A 22,333-nucleotide genomic window follows, 5' to 3' on the forward strand; every position below is an offset into this window, starting at 1 on the left:
CAAGATGGTGGAGAGGACACATGCATCTATCTAACCTCTTCCTTTCCCTCAGACTACTTTTTTCATAATATGGCCTTGGAATTAGTGCTTGACTTAAAGAACCACAAATATTGGGAAAAATACACACACACACACACACACACACACACACACACACACACACACACACATTATCAACAGAAGATATTCTCAAAATTAGCCAGAAAAGGTCTGTTTTTGCTTACATGCCAGGATAATTAGAGAAAACACAGACTTCAGACAGGCAGCGAGAGCACAGAGGTCAGTTAATGCTGAGAAGACCAGAGTGGGGAGTGGGGGCTGGTCTCAGCCAGCAGAAAATTTGGGGGGAGAACTTGACAACACTATGAGCTACTGGCAGCAAGCCAGTAGAGCAGCAGAGAAGCTATAAACACAATGGGTAAAGACTTCAACCCCAAAAGGCTAGGGTCTTTCAGGATCTGGCCACACTTACCTAGCACCCAGAGTGAGTCAGCATACTCTCAGAGTCTCAGAGTGCAACTACTGTTCAGGCAGCGCAGCCATTGCTGTTCCCCTGTTACTTCACTGCTACTTCCTATTGTTTGTAGAGGAAGCTTGGCAATACCATACTACCCAAAAAGCAGACCACATTAGTTTTTTTTTTTTTTTTTTTTTTGATTATTCTTTGTAAAAATGAGTAAAAAGTTAAAGTGAACTCTAACTATAAATAGCTTCTATACTGATAGAGAGCATACTTCAAACCCTGATGACACTAAAAACAGATTGTCTCTAGATGAAAAACCAAAGGGGGGATATAATCTGGTCCCCACCACATAGGACTCTTACAGAAGAAATTTTAAAAAGCTCTTACAAGAGAAGAAAAATGGGGAAAGGAAAGGGAAGCTTGGCAAGAGGGCCTGGACAAGTCATATTACACAATAAAAGATAAAGTGGATAAAGACATCAAATACCTGAAAAAAGAATTAGTGAATTACAAAAGGTAAACAATTGCAACCAAAACAGAATTAGTGAATTGGAAAAAGAAAATAGCTCTCTAAAAAATAAAATTGTTGAAATGGAAAACAATTCCATAGAATAAAACAACTCATTTAAAAACTCAATTAGACAATTACAAAAAAGAAATAAAAAGTAAAATGAAGAAAGTAATTCATTAAAAATCAGAATTGAACAAATGGAAATGAATGACTTGAGGAGACACAAGAATCAGTCAAGCAAAACAAAAAAAAAAAAAAATGAAAAATTTAAAAAAAATGTTAAATATCTACTTGGGAAAACAACAGACCTGGAAATTAGATCTAGGACAGATCATCTGAGAATTATTGGACTTCTGGAAAAGTATGAATAAGGATTACTCAGGATCTAGCAGCATACACATTAAAGGATTGAAAGTCCTAAAATCGGATATTGCAAAAGGCTGAGGAACTTGGTATGCAGCCAAGAATAACTTACCCACCCAAAAATGAATATTTTTTTTTCCTCAGGGAAGAAGAAAGACATTCAATGTAATAGATGAATTTCATCTTTTTCTGACAAAAAAAAAAAGAACTAAACAAAAAAGTTTGATCTCTAAATATAGGACTCAAGAGAAACATAAAAAGTTAAAAAGAAATTTTGGGAACTATAGTTCTGTTATAAGTATACATAAAGAATACATGTACAATTTGGTTTACTGTTATAATATCAAAAAAGAAACTAGAAGTGGAAAGGAAATTGTACCAGAAAAAAAGGTAAAGGGAGGTACTAAATCTCATGAAACGGCAAAGGAAACCTATTATATCTGAGGAAAAGAAGGGAGAGGGATAAAAATAATGAATATCTTACTCTCATCAGAATTAACAAAGGAAAAAGTAAATTGGTTAAACAGTCCCATTTTAGAAAGAAAAATAGAACAAGCTATTATTCAACTCCTTAAGAAAAAATCCCCAAGACCAGATGGATTTACATGGGAATTCTACCACATTTAAAGAACAATTAACTCCAATGTTATATAAACTATTTGAAAAAATAGGGATTGAAGGAGTCCTACCAAATTCTTTTTATGACACATACATGGTACTGATACCCAAACCAGGTAGGTTGAAAACAGAGAAAGAAAACTATAGACCAATCTCCCTAATGAATATTGATGCAAAAATCTAAAATAAAATATTAGCAAAAAGATTACAGAAAATAATCCCCAGGATAATACACCATGATTAAGTAGGATTTATATCAGGAATGCAGGGCTGGTTCAATATTAGGAAAGTTCTTTGCAGATGATATGATGGTATACTTAGAGAACCCCAGAGTCTACTAAAAAACTATTAGAAATAATCTGCAACATTAGAAAAGTTGCAGGATGCAAAATAAATCCACGTAAATCCTCAGCATTTCTATACATCACCAACAAAATACAACAGCAAGAGTTATAAGAGAAATTCCACTTAAAATAACTGTTGATAGCAAAAAAATCTTTGGGAATCTATCTGCTAAGGAAAAGTCAGGAATTATATGTGCAAAACTACAAAACACTTTCCACACAAATCAAGTCAGATTTAAACAATCGGAAAAATATTAAATGCTTTTGGATAGGCCAAGCAAATATAATAAAGATGACAATGCTACCTAATTAATCTATTTATTTAGTGCTATACCAATCAGATTCCCAAGAAACTATTTTACTGACATAGAAAAAATAACAAAATTAATATGGAAGAACAAAAGGTCAAGAATTTCAAGGGAACTAATGAAAATAAAAATCAAATGAAGACGGGCTAGCTGCGCTGATCTAAAACTATATTGTAAAGCAGTGGTCACCAAAACCTTTTTGTATCGGCCAAGAAATAGACTAGTTTATCAGTGGAATATATTAGGTTCACAGTACAAAATAGTCAATAACTATAATATTCTCTTCTCTAAAATAAAAAGTTCTCTGGGAGCAGATTTCTTGGGGAGCTTCTGGGAGCAGCCTTAGTTTCAATTCAGTTTGATAATCACCCCAAATGCAGCAAGGAGCTAAAAGTTCAGATCCTTTATTGTCTCTTTCAAAATAGCCCAGTTAGTTTTTTTAGAGGCCTATCTCTTTCCTTAGTTCTGAGAGCTCTCTCCTTTGTCTCTTCCAGCTTCTGCCTCTAGCTCCCTCTGAATCCAAAGTCTCCAGCCAGCACAAAGGTGGAAAATAGAATGAATCTGTCTCCGCCCCCAAGAGTGGGACATTCTTGTTTATGTGCTGTACACTGAGTATATTTCAATCATTACATCATTAAGAAACCATTATTTGTTGTAGGATTAAATCAATGCTGAATTAGATTTAACCATTGTCTCCTCACTTCCACTTAGTACCTTGTTTCAAGTTCTGGCCCATAACATCTCCTTGTAGGATCAGATTAATCATACTGAACCATGCTAAATTAGAGAATTATTGTCTCTATCAATTCTATTTTCTTAGTACCTGGTAAGAATCATAACATCTCATGCTTTCTTTTGATTTAGAACATAGGTGGTCATGACTTCTCTGACTTCTCAAGAAGGTGAGAACCCGAAAAAGAAGGTGATCATGCCTTCCCTGATTGCTTAAAAAAAGAGTGAAAACACTATAAAAAGAGGCTATCACACCTTCCCTGACATCTCAGGAAGAGAAATGAAAACACCAAAGGAAATGTGAAATCAAATCAGATTAGTTGGTTTCTGAAAGGTTCACTTAAAACAGGTATGCATTAATCCATCAATATGGGGGTATTATGCATAATTACATAAATTAAAAAGCACATAGTAACACAACACAGGCTAGTAGTGATATAACAAATAACATGAATCAACATGAGGAATTTTACATGTCTATAAGTCCTAGAAATGGTCCAAAAGGAATCCATTGTCCATTAGTTCATGTTCCAGGAATCCAATAATTCCTGCAAGTTTTGAAGTCCTGCAATAGTCTCATCTTGTGTTTGGGAATGCAATGATTCCTGATGGATTTCAAGTCCTGCAACAGTTTTTATCAACAATTTTTCATCTCAAGGAATCCAATGATTCCTGCTGGTTTTCAAGTTCTGCAATAGTCTCATTATCAGCCATGCTCTTTCAGTATCAGATGTTTCTTAGATCTTCTCCTTTGTTTTGAGGTTTTTCTCTTTTTTTTCTGTCTCTCTCTGATGGACAAGGTGAATAAGGCTCAGTACCCATCTTATTCCTTTTCCTTCTGTAGAAATGCAAGCAAACCCTCTCTCTCTCCCAGGCAGTTAACCTATCTATTCCTTTCTATTTACCACTTTCTAAATCTCTCCTCATCATCTAACAATTACATTGGAGATGTTTGCACTGGACACTGCCCTGTTGATTTAAAAAGCCTGTATTCTCCCCAATTGTAATAGCTTTCTGCTATCTGATTGCTTTTCTGTTGGTTGATCATGTAATCCCTTTCTGCCATCTGATTGCTTTTTGGCTGATAGATCACATCAGAGTCCTGAACTTCTAAAGACACTCTGGGTGTAAACTCAGCTGCCACCATGCCCTACCTATCTTTTGTATGATATCTTGGAGCTGGGTCCCACCTCTCATTTCTCTGGATCAATCTACATTCTGAGGCCTGGTGGAAGTCCTTGTGGCATTTTGGACATAGGGTTTAAGTCTTCTCTCAGCCTGTCCTCTCACTCTATCTCTATATCTACACTGGGCTCTCAGATGTTCTATCTTTCCACACTGAAAACATTGACGACTTTTTCTAGAAGTCCCTTGCCAATAGGGACCCTGTCTTTACATGTTCATCATAGTCTGGGTATAATAAGCATTTCTGCCCACTGTAGCACAGCATTTTATGGATCTCCTCTAAAGGAGCATCTTTGTGTAGTCCCCATATAATTATTTTGCAAATCTCATTAGCATTTTCCTTAGCCAGATATCTGGTCGTTATTTTCTCCAATGGTTGTATGACAGCTGTTTGCAAATGTCCCACAAAATCCGCAAAGGGTTCATTGGGACCTTACTCTATTTTTGTGAAAGTTTACCTTCATCTTTTTCTGGGAGAGGACTCCAAGTTTTTATTGCAGTCTTAGAAATTTGCTCACACACTGTTATGGAATAATTAATCTGTGCTGAATTCTTTCCATACTGACCTTCACCTGCTAGTTGGTCAAAAGTGATTTGTATGTTAACTCCTGTTTGTTTTTGTGTTGGGCTTGAATCCTACATAATTCATGATACTCTGAAAGCCACAACAAGTTTTGTCCAGGTTCTAAACATGTCCTTCCTATGGATTTCAAATCACTGGGGGTTAGGATTTCATAAGTCAAATTATCTAGTAACATCTTAACATAAGATGATGTAGCCCCATAAAAATGCAACCTTTTTTCAAATCCTTAATTTTTTTCTAAATCAAAAGAAGTGTATTTTCTCCTTTTTTGAACTGAAAGGTAAAGCTTTTCAATCACAGGGTATGAATTTATTTTTAAATCAGATACATCTTGTCCTTCATTTTTTGCTTTAAAAAATGACTTTTGTAATCATGTCATGGGCTGTTTCATAGGAGATCCTGAATGTGTTACTGCATCTCTGTCTCCTCTTTCTCCCTCCACCCATAAAGGGTGAATTTAGGGAGGTAGTTCAGAGGATGGGGAATACTCCTGATGTAAAGTGCCATATTCAGAATTGCATTTAACTCCATTCTTATCTAACTCTTCATTCTTTTCACCTAGATTATTTGGCACCTCCTCCTCCTGATCTTTCTTCTTTTTCCTTATTCTATAACTTATATAATTTCCTAAAGCCTTTAAATTATATGTATTAAGTGTGTCTTTGGAAATTGAGTCAGGTCCATTTTTATTGTAGAATTGACAAAATTGCTCGCCTACTAATTTCCACTCCTCTAGATCCAATTCTTTTTCCATAGGGAACCAAGAAGATGTATACTGTACACTTTCTGAAAGTTCAGTGATCTGCTCCCAAATTATAATCAAGCCTTAGCTTTTCATAATTCTGACAATGCTCGCTACACATTTTCCTTGAAGAGAAACAGAAGACTGTTTTCTAAACATCTGTCCCATTGTTGCTGAAATACTATTTTAGCCCTTTAACAAAATTCTCTTGTTGTACACACTCTAATTTCTGGGTCGTAAATGAAAGTTCTTGGTCCCTGTTTGGGCGCCAAAACATAATGTTCATCTCTAGAATGTAATTGTCTCTCAGGCCAGGTTTTTTTTTTTTATTAATTTTATAATTATACATTATTTTGACAGTATATATGCATGAGTAATTTTTTATAGCATTATCCCTTGTATTCATTTTTCCAGATTTTCCCCTCCCTCCCTCCCTCTACTCCCTCCCCTAGATGACAGGAAATCTCATACATTTTACATGTGTTACAGTATAACCTAGATATAATATATGTGTGTAAATCAAAATTTCTTGTTGCACATTAAGTATTGGATTCGAAAGGTATAAGTAACCTGGGTAGATAGACAGTAGTGCTAATAGTTTACATTCAATTCCGAGTGTTCCTTCTCTGGGTGTAGTTATTTCTGTCCATCATATATCAACTGGAAATGAGTTGGATCTCATTTATGCTGATTAATATCCACTTCCATCAGAATACATCTTCATACAGCATTGTTGTTAAAGTGTACAGCAATCTTCTGGTTCTACTCATCTCACTCAGCATGAGGTCATGCAAGTCTCTCCAAGCCTTTCTGAATTCATCCTGCTGGTCATTTCTTACAGAGCAATAATATTCCATAGCCTTCATATACCACAATTTACCCAACCATTCTCCAATGGATGGACATCCATTCATCTTCCAGTTTCTAGCCACTATGAAAAGAGCTACTACAAACATTTTGACACACACAGGTCCCATTCCCCTTTTTAGTATTTCTTTGGGATATAAGCCCAGTAGTAGCACTGCTAGATCAAAGGCTATGCACAGTTTGATAACTTTTTGGGCATAGTTCCAGATTACTCTGCAAAATGGCTAGATTCTTTCACAACTCCACCAACAATGTATTAGTGTCCCAGTTTTCCCACATCCCCTCCAACATTCATCATTATTTGTTCCTGTCATCTTAGCCAATCTGACAGGTATGTAGTGATATCTCAGAGTTGTCTTAACTTGCATTTCTCTGATCAGTAGTGATTTGGAACACTTTCATATGAGTGGATATTTTCAATTTCATTATCTGAGAATTGTCTGTTCATATCCTTTGACCATTTATCAATTGGAGAATTGTTTGATTTCTTATAAATTAGCGTCAGTTTTCTATATATTTTGGAAATGAGACCTTTATCAGAACCTTTAACTGTAAAAAATATTTTCCCAATTTGTTACTTCCCTTCTAATCTTGTTTGAATTAGTATTGTTTGTACAGAAACGTTTTAGTTTGATGTAATCAAAATCTTCTATTTTGTGATCAATAATGATCTCTAGTTCTTCTCTAGTCATAAATTCCTTCTTCCTCCATAGGTCTTAGAGGTAGACTATCCTCTGTTCCTCTAATCTATTTATGATCTCATTCTTTATGCCTAAATCATGGACTCATTTTGATCTTAACTTGGTATATAGTGTTAAGTGTGGGTCCATATCTAATTTCTGGCATACTAATTTCCAGTTTTCCCAACAGTTTTTTTTTTCAAATAATGCATTTTTATCCCTATGTTGGTATCTTTGGGTTTATCAAACACTAGATTGCTATAGTTGTATCCTTTTTTTCCTTTGTACCTAATCTGTTCCCCTGATCGACCGGTCTATTTCTTCGCCAATACCAAATGGTTTTGGTGACTGTTGCTATATAATATAGTTTTAGATCAGGTACACCTAGACCATCTCCATCTGACTTTTTTTTTTTTTTTTCATTAATTCCCTTGAAATTCTTGACCTTTTATTTTTCCATATGAACTTTGTTGTTATTTTTTCTAGGTCACTAAAATAGTTTCTTGGGAGTTTGATTGGCATAGCACTAAATAAATAGATTAGTTTGGGGAGTATTGTCATCTTTATTATATTCGTTTGGTCTATCCACAAGCACTGGATGTCTTTCTAATTATTTAAATCTGACTTTATTTTTGTGGCAAGTGTTTTGTAATTTTTCTCATATAATTCCTGACCTTTTCTTTGGTAGATGGATTCCCAAATATTTTATACTCTCAACATTTGTTTGGAATGGAAATTCTCTTTGTATCTCTTGCTGTTGCATTTTGTTGGAGATGTATAAAAATGCTGAGGATTTATGTGGATTTATTTTGTATCCTGCAACTTTGCTAAAATTCTGAATTATTTCTAATAGCTTTTTAGCAGAGTCTTTGGGGTTCTCTAAGTATACCATCATGTCATCTGCAAAGAGTAATTGTTTGATTTCCTCATTTCCTACTCTAATTCCTTGAATCTCTTTCTCGGCTGTTATTGACGAGGCTAGCATTTCTAGTACTATATTGAATAGTAATGGTGACAGTGGGCAACCTTGTTTCACTCCTGATCTTACTGGGAAAGGTTCCAGTTCATCTCTATTGCATATTATGCTTACTGAAGGTCGTAAATATATGCTCCTGATTATTCTAAGGAATAGTCCATTTATTCTTCAATAATCACCTTAAATTCAGCCAGGACTTAAAGTCCAGTTCCTTCATTTTCTCTTTCAAAATAGCCCAGTTTGCTTTCTTAGAGGCCTATCTCTCTCCCTGGTTTTGAGAGCTCTTGACACTAGTCCTTTGTTTCTTCCAACTTCAGCCTCTCATCCTTCCAATGTCTCCAGCCAGCATAAAGGTAGAAGTGGGAATGAATCTGACTCTGTCTCCAAGACTGGGCTTTTGGGCTACTGTGTCTGGCCCTGAGAGCTCCTTGCTTATATGCTGTGCACTGAATATACTCCCATCATTACATCACTAGGAGATCATTATTTGTTGTAGGATTAAATCAATGCTAAATTAGATTTAACTATTGTCTCCTCGATTCCACTTAGTAGCTTGTTTTAAGTTCTAGCCCATAACATCTCCTTATAGGATCAGATCAATCATACTGAAACATGCTAAATTGTATAATTATTGTCTCTATCAATTCCACTGTCTTAGTACCTTGTAAGAATCATAATAAATAATTATAGCAATCTAATCTTTGGCAAACCCAGAGATCACAACTTTGGGGATAATAATTCATTGTTTGACAAAAACTGCTGAGAAAATTGGAAATTAGTATGGCAGAAACTAGGCATGGGTTTACATTTAATACCATAACCAAGATAAGATCAAAATGGGTTTATGATTTAGGCATAAAGAACGAGATTACAAATAAATTAAAGGAACATAGCATAGCTTATCTCTCATACTTGTGGAAGATGAAGGAACCTGTGACCAAAGAAGAAGTAGAGATCATTATTGATCACAAAATAGAAAGTTTTTATTATTTCAAGTTAAAAAAACTTTTGTACAAACAAAACTAATGCAAACAAGATTAGAGGGGAAGCAATAAACTGGAAAACATTTTTACAGTTAGAGTCTCTGATAAAGTCCTCATTTCCAAAATATATAGAGAATTTACTCTATAAGAAACCAAGCCATTCTCCAACTGATAAATGGTCAATGGATATGAACAGAAAATTTTCAGATGGTGAAATTGAAATTGTTTCTACTCATATGAGTCTTCCAAATCACTATTGATCAGAGAAATGCAAATTAAGAAAACTCTAAGATACCTCTATATACCTGTCAGATTGGTTAAGATGACCAAAAAAAAAAAAAAAAAAAAAGATAACGATGAATGTTGGAGGGAATGAGGGAAAACTGGGACTCTGATGCATTGTTGGTGGAGTTGTGAACAGATCCAACCATTCTGGAGAACAAATTGAAACTATGCTCAAAAAGTTATCAAATTGCATATAACCTTTAATCCAGAAGTGCTGCTACTGGGCTTGTATCCCAAAGATATATTAAAGAAGGGAAAGGGACTTGTATGTGCCAAAATGTTTGTGGCAGCCCCTTTTTTAGTGGCTAGAAACTGGAAATTGATTGGATGCCCATAAATTGGAGAATGACTGAATAAATTGTGATATATGAGTGTTATGGAATATTATTGTTCTATAAGAAATGACCAGCAGGATGAATACAGAGAGACTTGGAGAGACTTACATGAACTGATGCTGAGTGAAATGAGCAGAACCAGGAGATCATTATACACTACAATAACAATACTGTATGAAGATGTATTCTGGTGAAAGTGGATTTCTTCAACAATGAGAAGATCTAATTCCATTTCAATTGAACAATGATGAGCATAATCAGCTACACCCAGAGAAAGAACACTGGAAAATGAAATACTTTTATTTTAATTTTTCTTCCCAGGTTATTTTTACCTTCTGATTCAGATTTTTTTTTTTTTTTTTTTTTTTGCTACATGAGAACTATACAGATCTATACACATATATTGTATTTAAGGTATATTTTAACATGTTTAACATATATGAGACTGCTTGCCATCTAGGAGAGGGAGTGGAGGGAGGGAAGAGAAAAGTTGGAACAGAATTGAGTGCAATGGGCTATGTTGAAAAATTACCCATGCATATGGTCTGTCAATAAAAATATATAATAAAAAAGAAAGGCTCTCATATCAGTAATTTTAAAAAATATATATTTTTAAAATAAATAACAAAGAATAGATAAAAGAGTGCAATCTTAATGATTAGGTTTTTAAAACCACTTTCTGATGTTTAAAACATCAACAAAACAATAAATTAAAGCCTGATTCATGGCATCTTCTGAGATTCTTTACTTTGAGAGAAAACATTGTCTCTACAACCACATTATACCACCTAGGTTTAGCCAGAAAAACTTTGAATCACTCTTCCATAATATAGATTTTTTAAATATTTGAAAACAGCCAATATAGCTTCCCTTAATTTTCTCTTCTCCAGACAAAAATTCCCAGTTTTTCCAACTGATTATTGAAGTCCATGGTTACAAGTCACTTCACAAACAAGGCCCATTTCTTTGCCTGAATTTCAAGTCATCAATTTTTGGAAATGCTCTGAAAGATAGGGCTCAGAAGAGCACCTGGGATCAATGCTCTAAGAACTTCACCAAACTGGCGTATTTATGACAAGAAAGATGTTTCAAGAGGTGATCCAGAGTTAATTATTTATTCCAAAATAAACAACTGAAAATAGAAATGGAAAATATTGCAAAGCTGACAGTAAATGCGACTTTAAACACTGCTGTTATAACTGCTACACATAAAGCTAATTTCAGGAGGAATTTTTGCTAACAATATGGTCCTTGTTATGTACAAGACTTTAATTAAGTAGGGAGACAAAGTATAATAGCAACATATTAAAGGTAGACATACTAGAAATGGGACATCTGATAGGGAGGTTGACTTGTTTATACTTTGCCTGTCAATATAATTGTCATTTTAGAGTTCTGTTTATTTTTAAATACAGACATTCCTTTGCACCAGGGAGAAGAAATATTCCTTTTCATGAATCTTCAGATACAAGACTTGTATGTAATGTTGTAAATATAAGAAAAAAATTAGAATCTGCTCAAAATTGTTTCAAATTACTTCTTGAGCATATCATGTAAACCTAGAATTCTTAAACTTTAGAGGTGAGAGGACATTTGGAATTACAGAATCACAATGTGACAGAGCCTGGAGAGTCCTTGCAATAATAAACTGTAGAATTGGAACAAAGCTAGGAATTACAAAACAAAGAATATTCTAGCAAAAATCATAGAATCATAGAACCATGGAGTAGAAGATATGGAGCGCATAAATGAAGCTTAAGGAGGTAAATTGACTTCTTTGTCTCTTGAATGAGAGACAGAAGTAGAAGAAGAATTTAAGTCTCTTGCTTTAATGCTCTTTGAAAGTAGTCAGGCAGTCAACAAGCATCTAATCTGTGACAGGCACTGTGCTAAGCATTGGTAATATAATGAAAGAGGAGGAGCACCACTCAAAATATAAAAGCAATGTCCAATCTCAAGGATCTCATATTCTAAGAAGAGAAAAAAGATGCAAACAATTAATGCACAAATAAGATATGAACAAGATAAATGAGAAATAATCAACATAAGAAAGTTATTAGAGTCAAAAGCCTTGAGAAAAACATTTCTTATAGAAATTAATAAATAAGCTAGCACTTAATGGAAGATAGGTAAGATTGAAAAAATGAGGAGAGAGAGACTCCTAAATTTTGGGAATGGTCAGAGAAAATGCCTAGAGTTAGAGACAGTATCTTGTATAAGCAATAATTTAAATAAGTTAATAACTCTGAAAAATGCTGAAAATAGCTTATATCTTTTTGCAACTCAACTTGATTATCAGAGGAAAAGTAACAATCAAATAAAGAAAAATTATTGTTATAGCAGAGGAAAAAATGCCTTTTGAGAAGTAATTTTGGGGAATCATAGTCTGAGTCCTAAATAGGACTTCAGTAAAAAAATTCCTTGAAATTGCTACAAATAATCTCCTCCAATTTCTTGTCAATTCAGGTATTTTCATTTGCATTTTGCTAATGAAGTTGAATGACACCCAGAGTAAGTCACAAATTTATCTAAAATCACATTTCCCAACAGAAAGAAGACCAAAACCCTGATATGTTCTTGATGTATGCATCTTAGACCCATACTATTCTTTCTCTAATGGAAATTTTCTGGTATGATTAGTTGTAATTCTGCTCAAGTGAATAGCCTAGGTGATCTAGTGAACAGTGCTATCATTTTCACCTATTCCTTTAATTCTTGATTCAAATATCAAAGGAGATTTTACAACTTCCCCATGAAGAGTATTTGCAGTGAATTAGTTCTAGCAGTATTCTGAATTTGCTTGGATAACCTTTATTTCTTCTCAAAGTGGTTGCATGATTATCTTATATAATAATCCCATTAAGGTCTTATAAATCGAATTAAACGACCTTTAAGGTCTCTTCCAATTCAGGGATTCTTTTTTTTTTTTTTTTTTTTTTTTTTTTTTTTTTTTTTTTTGCTGAATTTTGTGCAGCCTTCAAGAGAAAGAAAGCTTTCTTTAAACCAGTAACTAAACTCTAAAATCAATCTTGATAGAGAGCATATCTACCCTTAATCTTTTCAGTTAACATAGTCTGAAAGTAGAGAGAGTCCATCAGCAGCAGAAGAAAGGACATGAACAGTACCTCAATGGTCATCATAAGCACATCATCATATTTCCCACTGAGGTTTCCTGTAAGCAAAGAAAGTCAGAGATACAAAATCCATTTTCTGTTATGTTCAAGCTAGCTCCCTAGAGGACTCAGGATCAGTCAAAGTCAGGATAAATTAAAATCCTTGATCTTTAAGGGGAGAAGTGAAGGAGACAGACAAACTGCCAAAAGGCTCCTGCATACTTGAGTCTAAAGTCATCAACTTCTCTCCTCCTCCTCCTGTGGCAAAATGAGTGTCTAGTCTCTGTCACCCCACCCTCTAATCCTTGACTTCAATTATCTTAACATCAAACACTGAGCTAGCATCAACTGTGAGAAGAGCCATTTTCCAATCATATGCTAATAGAGTCATTGTCTCATATGGAATGGGTAATTAGCCTTAAGTACTTGGTTGTCTGTTTCAAGTACACCTATCCATAGTTTACAATTTTCCATTATTTAAGCAGACTCCTTATATTATAGACACACAGCTATGTGTGTTGCAAAGAGAAACAGTAGGGCATCTAAGATATGACTTCTTCCTAGCAGAATAATGTGACTGAAGGGTATACTAATATGTTTCTAAATAGAAACTTGGGTGCAGGTTTTCTGTGTGTATGTTCTTAAAAGAATATTACTTGCCAAACTATCATGCCCAGTACCTGAAGTGTTGGGCATGGAGAACAAATAGGATTTGACTTGGGGGGGGGGGGCATCTACATTGCATATAATATTTTTTTTATGTTTTAAGAATTTTTATTAATACTATTAATATCCATGATTCCAAAAGCTGAGTAATAGAAAATGCTACCCACATCCTAACTGAGTGGTCATGAACTATATATTCAGAATATAAAAAGAGAACAAACACATTTTTGGACATGGCCAATATGAGAAATAATATTATTTAACTGCATATTTGTTTTGATTTTTTTTTCTTTTTCTCCACCCCAATGGGAAACTAGGGGAGGAATGGATAATAAATGCCTATTTATTAATAGAAAATAAAATTAAAATAAATCTAAAGTGAGGTTTTGAAATTGTGGTCTAATTTTCTAATCAAAAATTACAAGAGAGATGGAATGATACTGAGACATAAAAAAGAAATGTAAAACTTCAGAAGTAGAATTAGATATGTTATTTTTAAGAAATAAGGTTATTGGTATATATGTTGGACATAACAGTGTCTAAGATTTTTGATTTCAAAAATGGAAGAAGGAATGATATTTTAGACTATCTAACATCTTCTATAAATTAGATGTTCCCTGACATCTGGAAATCCATCATTAGAGAAGTATTTCTTTGCATTCAAACTTTTATCCAGAGACACGACAAAGTATTCATGTATTTTGTCATATTTGACAATAGCATATTTTCCCTTGCTTACTAATTGTTCTTTCTTTGTGATACTGTCCACTGACATCTTTGACTTTCCACTGTTACATTTGTAACTGGATTCATCATGAAGTAAACATCTATGAATATCACTTTTTAATATGTTTATTTGTTTACTTTTCTTCTCATGGCTTCAGAATATTTGTTACAAGGGAGAACTTTCTAGAAAACACAAAGGAAGAATTTCAAGAAAAAAGTTAGGTAAATAAAATGTATCTTTTTAAATAGTTGACTTCTTCAGAGTAATTCAGAGTTGAAAGGAATTTCAAAAGTTATTTAATCTAATGTATAATTAAATAAGAATCATTGTACCAACTATAACCTAACAGTCACCATCACCAATGGTTCTTATATTTTTCCCTTAAAATTGACGCAAGACATAATTTCTCTACTCTTAGCTAATATTGTGAAAATATTATTCCATTTACTTCCCATCTCTATTATTTAAAATTCTAAGCCTATTTTGAGGTCAGGATAGATACCAGCTGTTCCAAAATGTCTTTCCTGAAACTCACAACCAAAACTGCTCTCTTCATCAAATGAATTCTAATCACAATTTGGGCTTTGACTCTCATGCACTTTTTATCTACTGCCCTGCATTATATTTTGAGGATGTCCATATCATCACCCATTCTGCATTATGAATGGATTTTTTTCTTATTATTTATAATAGTTCTAATTCATATGTCCCTTTATAGGTTAAAAATTCTATCATCCCAGTATTTCCCTGGGTTAGACAGACTATTATTCTCATTTTATAGAAGAAGATCCTGAGCCTTAGAGAGAGAAGTATACTTGTGCCACATGGATAAATAGTGATAAATCTTTATTTTGAATCTGTCTTAATATTCAACTTTAAATGGTCCTATTCTGCCTCTTTTTTTAGCACCATCACAATCTTTGTACATATGTGCTTATAATGTTTGCTAAATAGATAAAAATAGGGAGATAATCCTTATCATTCCTCCATTGTTATGGGTTTCTTATAATTTTCTTGATAATATTATATTCTACCATAAATCATTAAATCTCAATGATATCTCTTTTACCTTTTAAACCCCAATTTTTTGTCTTCTTATTAGCTATAAAATGGCCTAAATTACTTAATTTTAAATAAATATCATCTTAGTGACCAAGGTATCTAGGATATTTGAAAAGTCTGGCATCTATTTAATGGGACTGGGGAAGTTTATTCATCAGAAAGGAATCCATTAGGATTAGTCATAAAAGCAGTTATCTTCAAGCATTTAAAAGACCATCATCATCTTAGTGATATCTACTGTATTTTTTAACTTACTTTATTGAGCTCAACATTAGCCATTAAAAATGGCTAAAATAGAACTCAAGTGACTGTTTTAAACATCTATCAGACATTAGTAAGTGGTAATTATGGATCATAGTACATAATATATGCCAGAAAAATAAGACTATGAATGAACATAAGAATGAGGGTGGGATTAATTTTATTTCATTATTTGTTATTATTATGTCACTCATAAAGCTTGTAAACAAATCTTTATAGATGGAGAGAAAATATTCTATGTACAATCTGTTTTAGAAGTACTTTGCATGAGCTCCATTATTGCCTTGTTACTAATGGATGGGAAAATAGAGAAATGCTAAAGCTCGCTCTCTCCCCACCCCTTTCTTTCTCTCTCTCCCCTGGCACAAGGAGAAAAGTGTGACTCTGCAGCTGAATTTACCAATCATTTGCAAATTTTCAATAATCTAGTAAGACTGTGTTTTATTTAAAAAGATGTTGATTTCCAACTCCCAAAGAAAAAATCTCCAGGACCAAATGGATTCACAGGTGAATTCTACCAAACATTCAGAGAACAATTAGCTCCAATGTTGTAAACTATTTGAAAAAATAGGGAATGAAGGAGTCCTACCAAATTCCTTTTATGACACAGACATGGTACTAATACCCAAACCAGATAGGTTGAAAAAAGAGAAAGAAAACTATAGACCAATCTCCCTAATGAATATTAATGCTAAAATCTTAAGAAAGATATTAGCAAAAAGACTACAGAAAATCATCCCCAGGATAATACATCATGATCAAGTAGGATTTATACCAGGAATGCAGGGCTGGTTCAATATTAGGAAAACTTATCAGTATAATTGGCCATATCAATAATCAAATTAACAAAAAATCATATGATCATCTCAATGCATGCAGAAAAAGCATTTGATAAAATCCAACATCCATTTCTATTAAAAACACTTGAGAGTATAGGAATAATGGACTTTTCCTTAAAATAATCAGTAGCATCTATTTAAAACCATCAATAAGCATCACATGTAATAGGGAAAGATTGCAACCATTCCCATTAAGATCAGGGGTAAAACAAGGTTGTCCACTATCACCATTACTATTCAATATTGCTAGCTTTGGCAATAAGAACGGAGAAAGAAATTAAAGGAATTAGAGTAGGTAGTGAGGAAACTGAATTATCACTCTTTGCTGATGATATGATGGTATACATAGAGAACCCCAATAATTCAACTAAAAATCTTTTAGAAATAATCCAAACCTTTAGCAAAGTTTCAGGATACAAAATAAACCCACATAAATCATCAGCATTCTTATATGTCACTAAAAAAAAATCCAACAGTTAAAGTTACAGAGAGAAATTCCATTTAAAGTAACTACCGATAGTATAAAAACTATATGAGCAAAACTACAAAACACTTTCCACATAAATTAAGTCTGATCTAACCAACTGGAAAAATAGTAAATGCTCTTGGATAGGGCAAGCAAATATAATAGAGATGACAATACAACCTAAACTAATCTATTCATTTAGCACTATACCAATTGGACTCCCAAAAAACTATTTTAATGACCTAGAAAAAAATAATAACAAAGTTCATATGGAAAAACAAAAGGTCAAGAATTTCAAGGGAATTAATGAAAAAAAAAAATCAAATAAAGGTGGCCTATCTGTATCAGATCTAAAATTATAGTATAAAGCAGCAGTTATCAAAACCATTTGGTATTGGCTAAGAAAAGACTAGTTGATCAGTGGAATGGGTTAGGTCCAAAGGACAAATAACTCTATAACTGTAATAACCTAGTAATTGACAAACCCAAGGACCCCAGCCTTTGGGATAAGAACTCAATATTTGACAAAAATTGCTGGGAAAATTGGAAATTAATATGGCAGAAACTAGGCATTGACCTACACTTAACACCGTACACCAAGGTCAGGTCAAAATGGGTTCATGACCTAGGAATAAAGAATGAGATTATAAATAAATTAAAGGAACATAGGATAGTTTACCTCTCAGATCTGTGGAAGAGGAAGGAATTTATGTCCAAAGAAGAACTAGAGATCATTATTGATCACAAAGTAGAAAACTGATTATATCAAATTGAAAAGTTTTTGTACAAACAAAAAGAATGCAGATAATATTAGAAAGGAAACAATAAACTGGGAAAACATTTTTACACTCAAAGGTTCAGATAAAGGCCTCATTTCCAAAATATATAGATAATTGATTCTAATTTATGAGAAATCAAGCCAATCTCCAATTGGTAAATGATCAAAGGATATGAATAAACAATTCTCAGATAAAGAAATTGAAACTATTTCTAGTCATATGAAAAGATGCTCCAAATCATTATTAATCAGAGAAATGCAAATAAAGACAACTCTGAGATAGCACTACACACCTGTCAGATTGGCTAGAATGACAGGGAAAGGTAATACAGAATGTTGGAGGGGATGTGGGAAAACAGGGACACTGATACATTGTTGGTGGAACTGTGAATACATCCAGCCATTCTGGAGAGCAATTTAGAACTATGCTCAAAAAGTTATCAAACTGTGCATACTTTTTGACCCAGCAGTGCTGTTACTGGTTTTGTATCCCAAAAAGATCTTAAAGAAGGGAAAGGGACCTGTATGTGCAAAAACGTTTGTGGCAGCTCTCTTTGTGGTGGCCAGAAACTGGAAACTACGTGGATGCCTATCAATTGGAGATTGGCTGAATAAATTGTGGTATATGAATATTATGGAATATTATTGTTCTCTAAAAAATGACCAACAGGATGATTTCAGAAAGGCCTGGAGAGACTTATATGAACTGATGCTAAGTGAAATGAGCAGGACCAGGAAATAATTATATACTTCAACAACAATACTATATGATGATCAATTCTGATGAATGTGGCCATTTTCAACGATGTGATGAACCAAATCAGTTCCATTAGAGCAGTAATGAACTGAACCAGCTACATCCAGCAAAAGAATTCTAGGAGATGATTATGAACCATATATAGCATTCCCAATCCCTCTATTTTTGTCCACCAGCATTTTGGATTTCCTTCACAGGCTAATTGTACTCTATTTCAAAGTCCAGTTCTTTTTGTACAGCAAAACAGCTGTTTGGACATGTATACATCTATTGTATTTAATTTACATTCTAACATATTTAACATGTATTGGTCAACCTGCCATCTGGGGGGGTGGGAAGGAGGGGAAAAATTAGGTTTGGCAATTGTCAATATTGTAAAATTACCCATGCGTATATCTGATAAATAAAAACTATTCTAAAAAATGATGTTGATTTCAGAGAATCATTCTTCTTGATTCATAGCTCTCTCTACATTGCTCTGACAGGGATTAACTATTGTAATTAACAAAAGTTTTTAAGAGGTTTGGATGTTTGTGTCACCATTCTGAATGCAACTCAAAATGGATTATTTAATTAGTTAGGTTAAGTCACTAATTATTATTGTTTTACATCATAATTTTTTTTTGTTTGAACCTGTGACATTTTTGGAATAGGAAATGCTAGAAACAGCCTTTACTAATAAAGACTAGCACCTGCTAATATCATTATATTTCAGTGACTCTATTACCTCGAGAATCAAATGTAGACATATAAAACTTTTCACTCTTTCTTTCCTCCCTTGTTCCTTTCTTTCTTACTTCAAATTCCCTCCTTCCCTTCCTCTTTCCTTCTGTGCCTTCTTCCCTCCCCTTCTTCCCTCCCTCTTTTCTTCCCTCCTTCCCTTCCTTCCCTTTAAGAAATCATATTCTTACTTTGTTCTTTTTGCACCAGTTTAAAAGAATTGAACCAGCTCTCACCTAGGTCTCTGTTATTTCCAGTCTATTCCCTTTCTTTTCTCATATTAGATATTAAAGATTTAATTAAGCAGGCTAAGTTATAACAGCTAGCTCACTTTTTATTATGGAGCATTATAATAGTTCTTGGATAAAGGTTGCCCCTTTCTCTGGTGTTTATGGAATTTATATCAGACAAAACAATATTAGTACAATCACTATAGTTCAGAGTGACCTTTTGGTAGAATTCCTAACATTTAGAAAGAAATTTGTCACTCTCTCCAAAGCAAAGTTTAGTGTATCTCTAGCTAAACCCTTGACTGTTATTTTTGAGGCAAATATAAAAGATATAAAGTAAAAAGAGTATATTAACTTGTCTAAATTGTTTTTCCCCTCCTAAACAAATATAGAGAGTAAAAGTTGAGGAAAGAGCCAACCATCTGAGATAACTTTCATGACTTTTTTAAAAAAATAATACAACTGATATCTTGAACTCAAGCCTTTCCAAGAAAAACATTTCAGTTCTTGTCATTTCCTTCTCTCTCACAGATTGATTTTCTCCTTTTTGATTTTTTTTTCCGTGTGCTTCTCATTCTTTCTAGCTTGGCTTGTTACAGTTTCAGGTAGCTAGCTAGCCACTATCCAACTCTATTATCACAACTTGAAATTGAGAGAATGGGTACTAACCTCTGAACCACAAAGTTCACAATGCCCTCCTATTCTCAGTGTATCGCTACTTTTATTTTTCCACCTTGCCTGAAATATAGTAAGTGCTTTAAAATGCATACTGATTATCATCATACTTAATGACCTGCTCAAAGTTAGACAGCAAGTATGTTTTAGAGATGGGTCTTGAACTCCAGTCCTCCTCATACTAAGGTTACATTTTTATCAAATATACCACTTTTCCTTTATGATTCCAATAAATTACTCAAATATAAAATATCACCAATGAAACAGAAAAAGAAAAAAAAACTTTAGCTAAGTATTGTAAACACAATAATGTCACATAAATATTCCACTTTGAGATTTACAAAGGACTTTTCTCACAAGACCCTAGAAAAGTAGGTACTACATGTATTAATATACTAATTTCTCAGATAAGCATACTTAGCTTCCAAAGTTAGAAGTGATTTGTTCATGGAAATATATCTGGTAAATAGTAGAGCTGTGTGTCAAAGCTAGATCTCCTGACTCCTCATACTACCATGTTTTATTATTATTATTATTATTATTATTATTATTATTATTATTATTATTATTATTATTTTGGTTTAGTCTCCTAATAAAATACTCAGATACTTCAAGTTTCCATGATTTCCTGTGTGTATTCCCTTCACTAGTGCAAATTAAGTTCCTTGCCCTACTTCATACCATTTTGCTGTATTTCCACAGATTTCCTTATCAATGATTTATTTCCAATATGCTAGAGGTTTTCCTCTCACTCTTTGAATGCTGTTCTGAGGTAGCATCTGAGATATTTTTTGTCCTTCACACTTGCCATGTGTCCAACCTGACTCCTGTAGCCCCTTCTGTCATTCATCCTTCTCAAACAAGCAGTATGCCTCCATCCATCTTGGGTTTTTCTGTTGTGATTTCTGGTCTTCATAAATTTGCTTCTTCAGAAAACATTGTTCTTTCAACAGTTAAATTCATATGGCAACATTGGGAAAGAACTGGAAAACATTTTTGGTAGTAGAGAGCACTCCACAATTTCACAGATGTGAGCCCATCTGGTCTTCCTCTTCTTCCTCTCCCTTTTCTCTTATTTCTTCTAAATTTTATATCTACCTCATTTTTCATTAATAGTCCCTGTCTAAGGTTGGCTACTAAATAAATGAATGGTTTTGTCCATAGTGATCAAAGAAATGAACAAAAACAATAATTCATGTTTGTATTTTGCTTAACAACTTCATGAAGGAGATTTGGGTATTAATATTTCCATTTTACATAAAAAACAACTGAGGCTCAGAGAGTGGAAGTAATTTTGCTAAGTTCACTCACTTTGTAGTTGGGCTAATGAGAGCTTCCTTGGTTTCAAGTTAGTGCTCTTTCTATCACAACTCCTTGCTACCGCAACATTACTTGTGTATAAATAAGATATATTCATTAAGCTTCTAGCCAAGGTGTCCATCTTTCTAACCTGGGTGATTTTTATTATAGGATCAGCTTTGATCATTAAATCCATTAAAAGCCAGATCCATTTCCTATTGCCTGAGTTATGGCAGCTGTACAAAGCCCTCCACATTTGAGGTTTGCAAAGTGTGTAAATTATTTTCGAAGTCATGTCAGGTAGAGTTTATTCCAAGGTTTGCTTGCAAATTTTAATCAGAAAACACAGAAGGGATATGCAGTTCAGATTGAAATATTCCTTCACCTTGTACTCAGCACCAGGTTGACTTACTGTTGGCTGATAGAACTGGCAGAAGTTACAGCGTGCATGATAGAAGAAGGCTGGACAGAAACTGGAGCAAACACATAAAGAAACATTTATTTAAAAAAAGTAAATCAACCATAAAGATCCTCCCAGTAGACCTGGGAGATGGAAGTCTTTCTCATTTTCTCCATGGCAAAATTTAATCTAGCGGCTTGGCTTTTCAAGCATCATATTCAAAGAGATGCAAATTTGTCAGAGCTGAGACCCCAGCTGACTTTTAGCACTTTGTGAATGTCAAAGGGGCTTAAAGGTTGAAGCATCTTTACCTCCCTCTATCCTAGCTCATTCTAAAAAAAATTTAAGTCTGAAGACATGATCTA

The sequence above is a fragment of the Sminthopsis crassicaudata genome, chromosome 2, assembly GCF_048593235.1.
Source record: "Sminthopsis crassicaudata isolate SCR6 chromosome 2, ASM4859323v1, whole genome shotgun sequence".
NCBI classification, from domain to species: domain Eukaryota; kingdom Metazoa; phylum Chordata; class Mammalia; order Dasyuromorphia; family Dasyuridae; genus Sminthopsis; species Sminthopsis crassicaudata.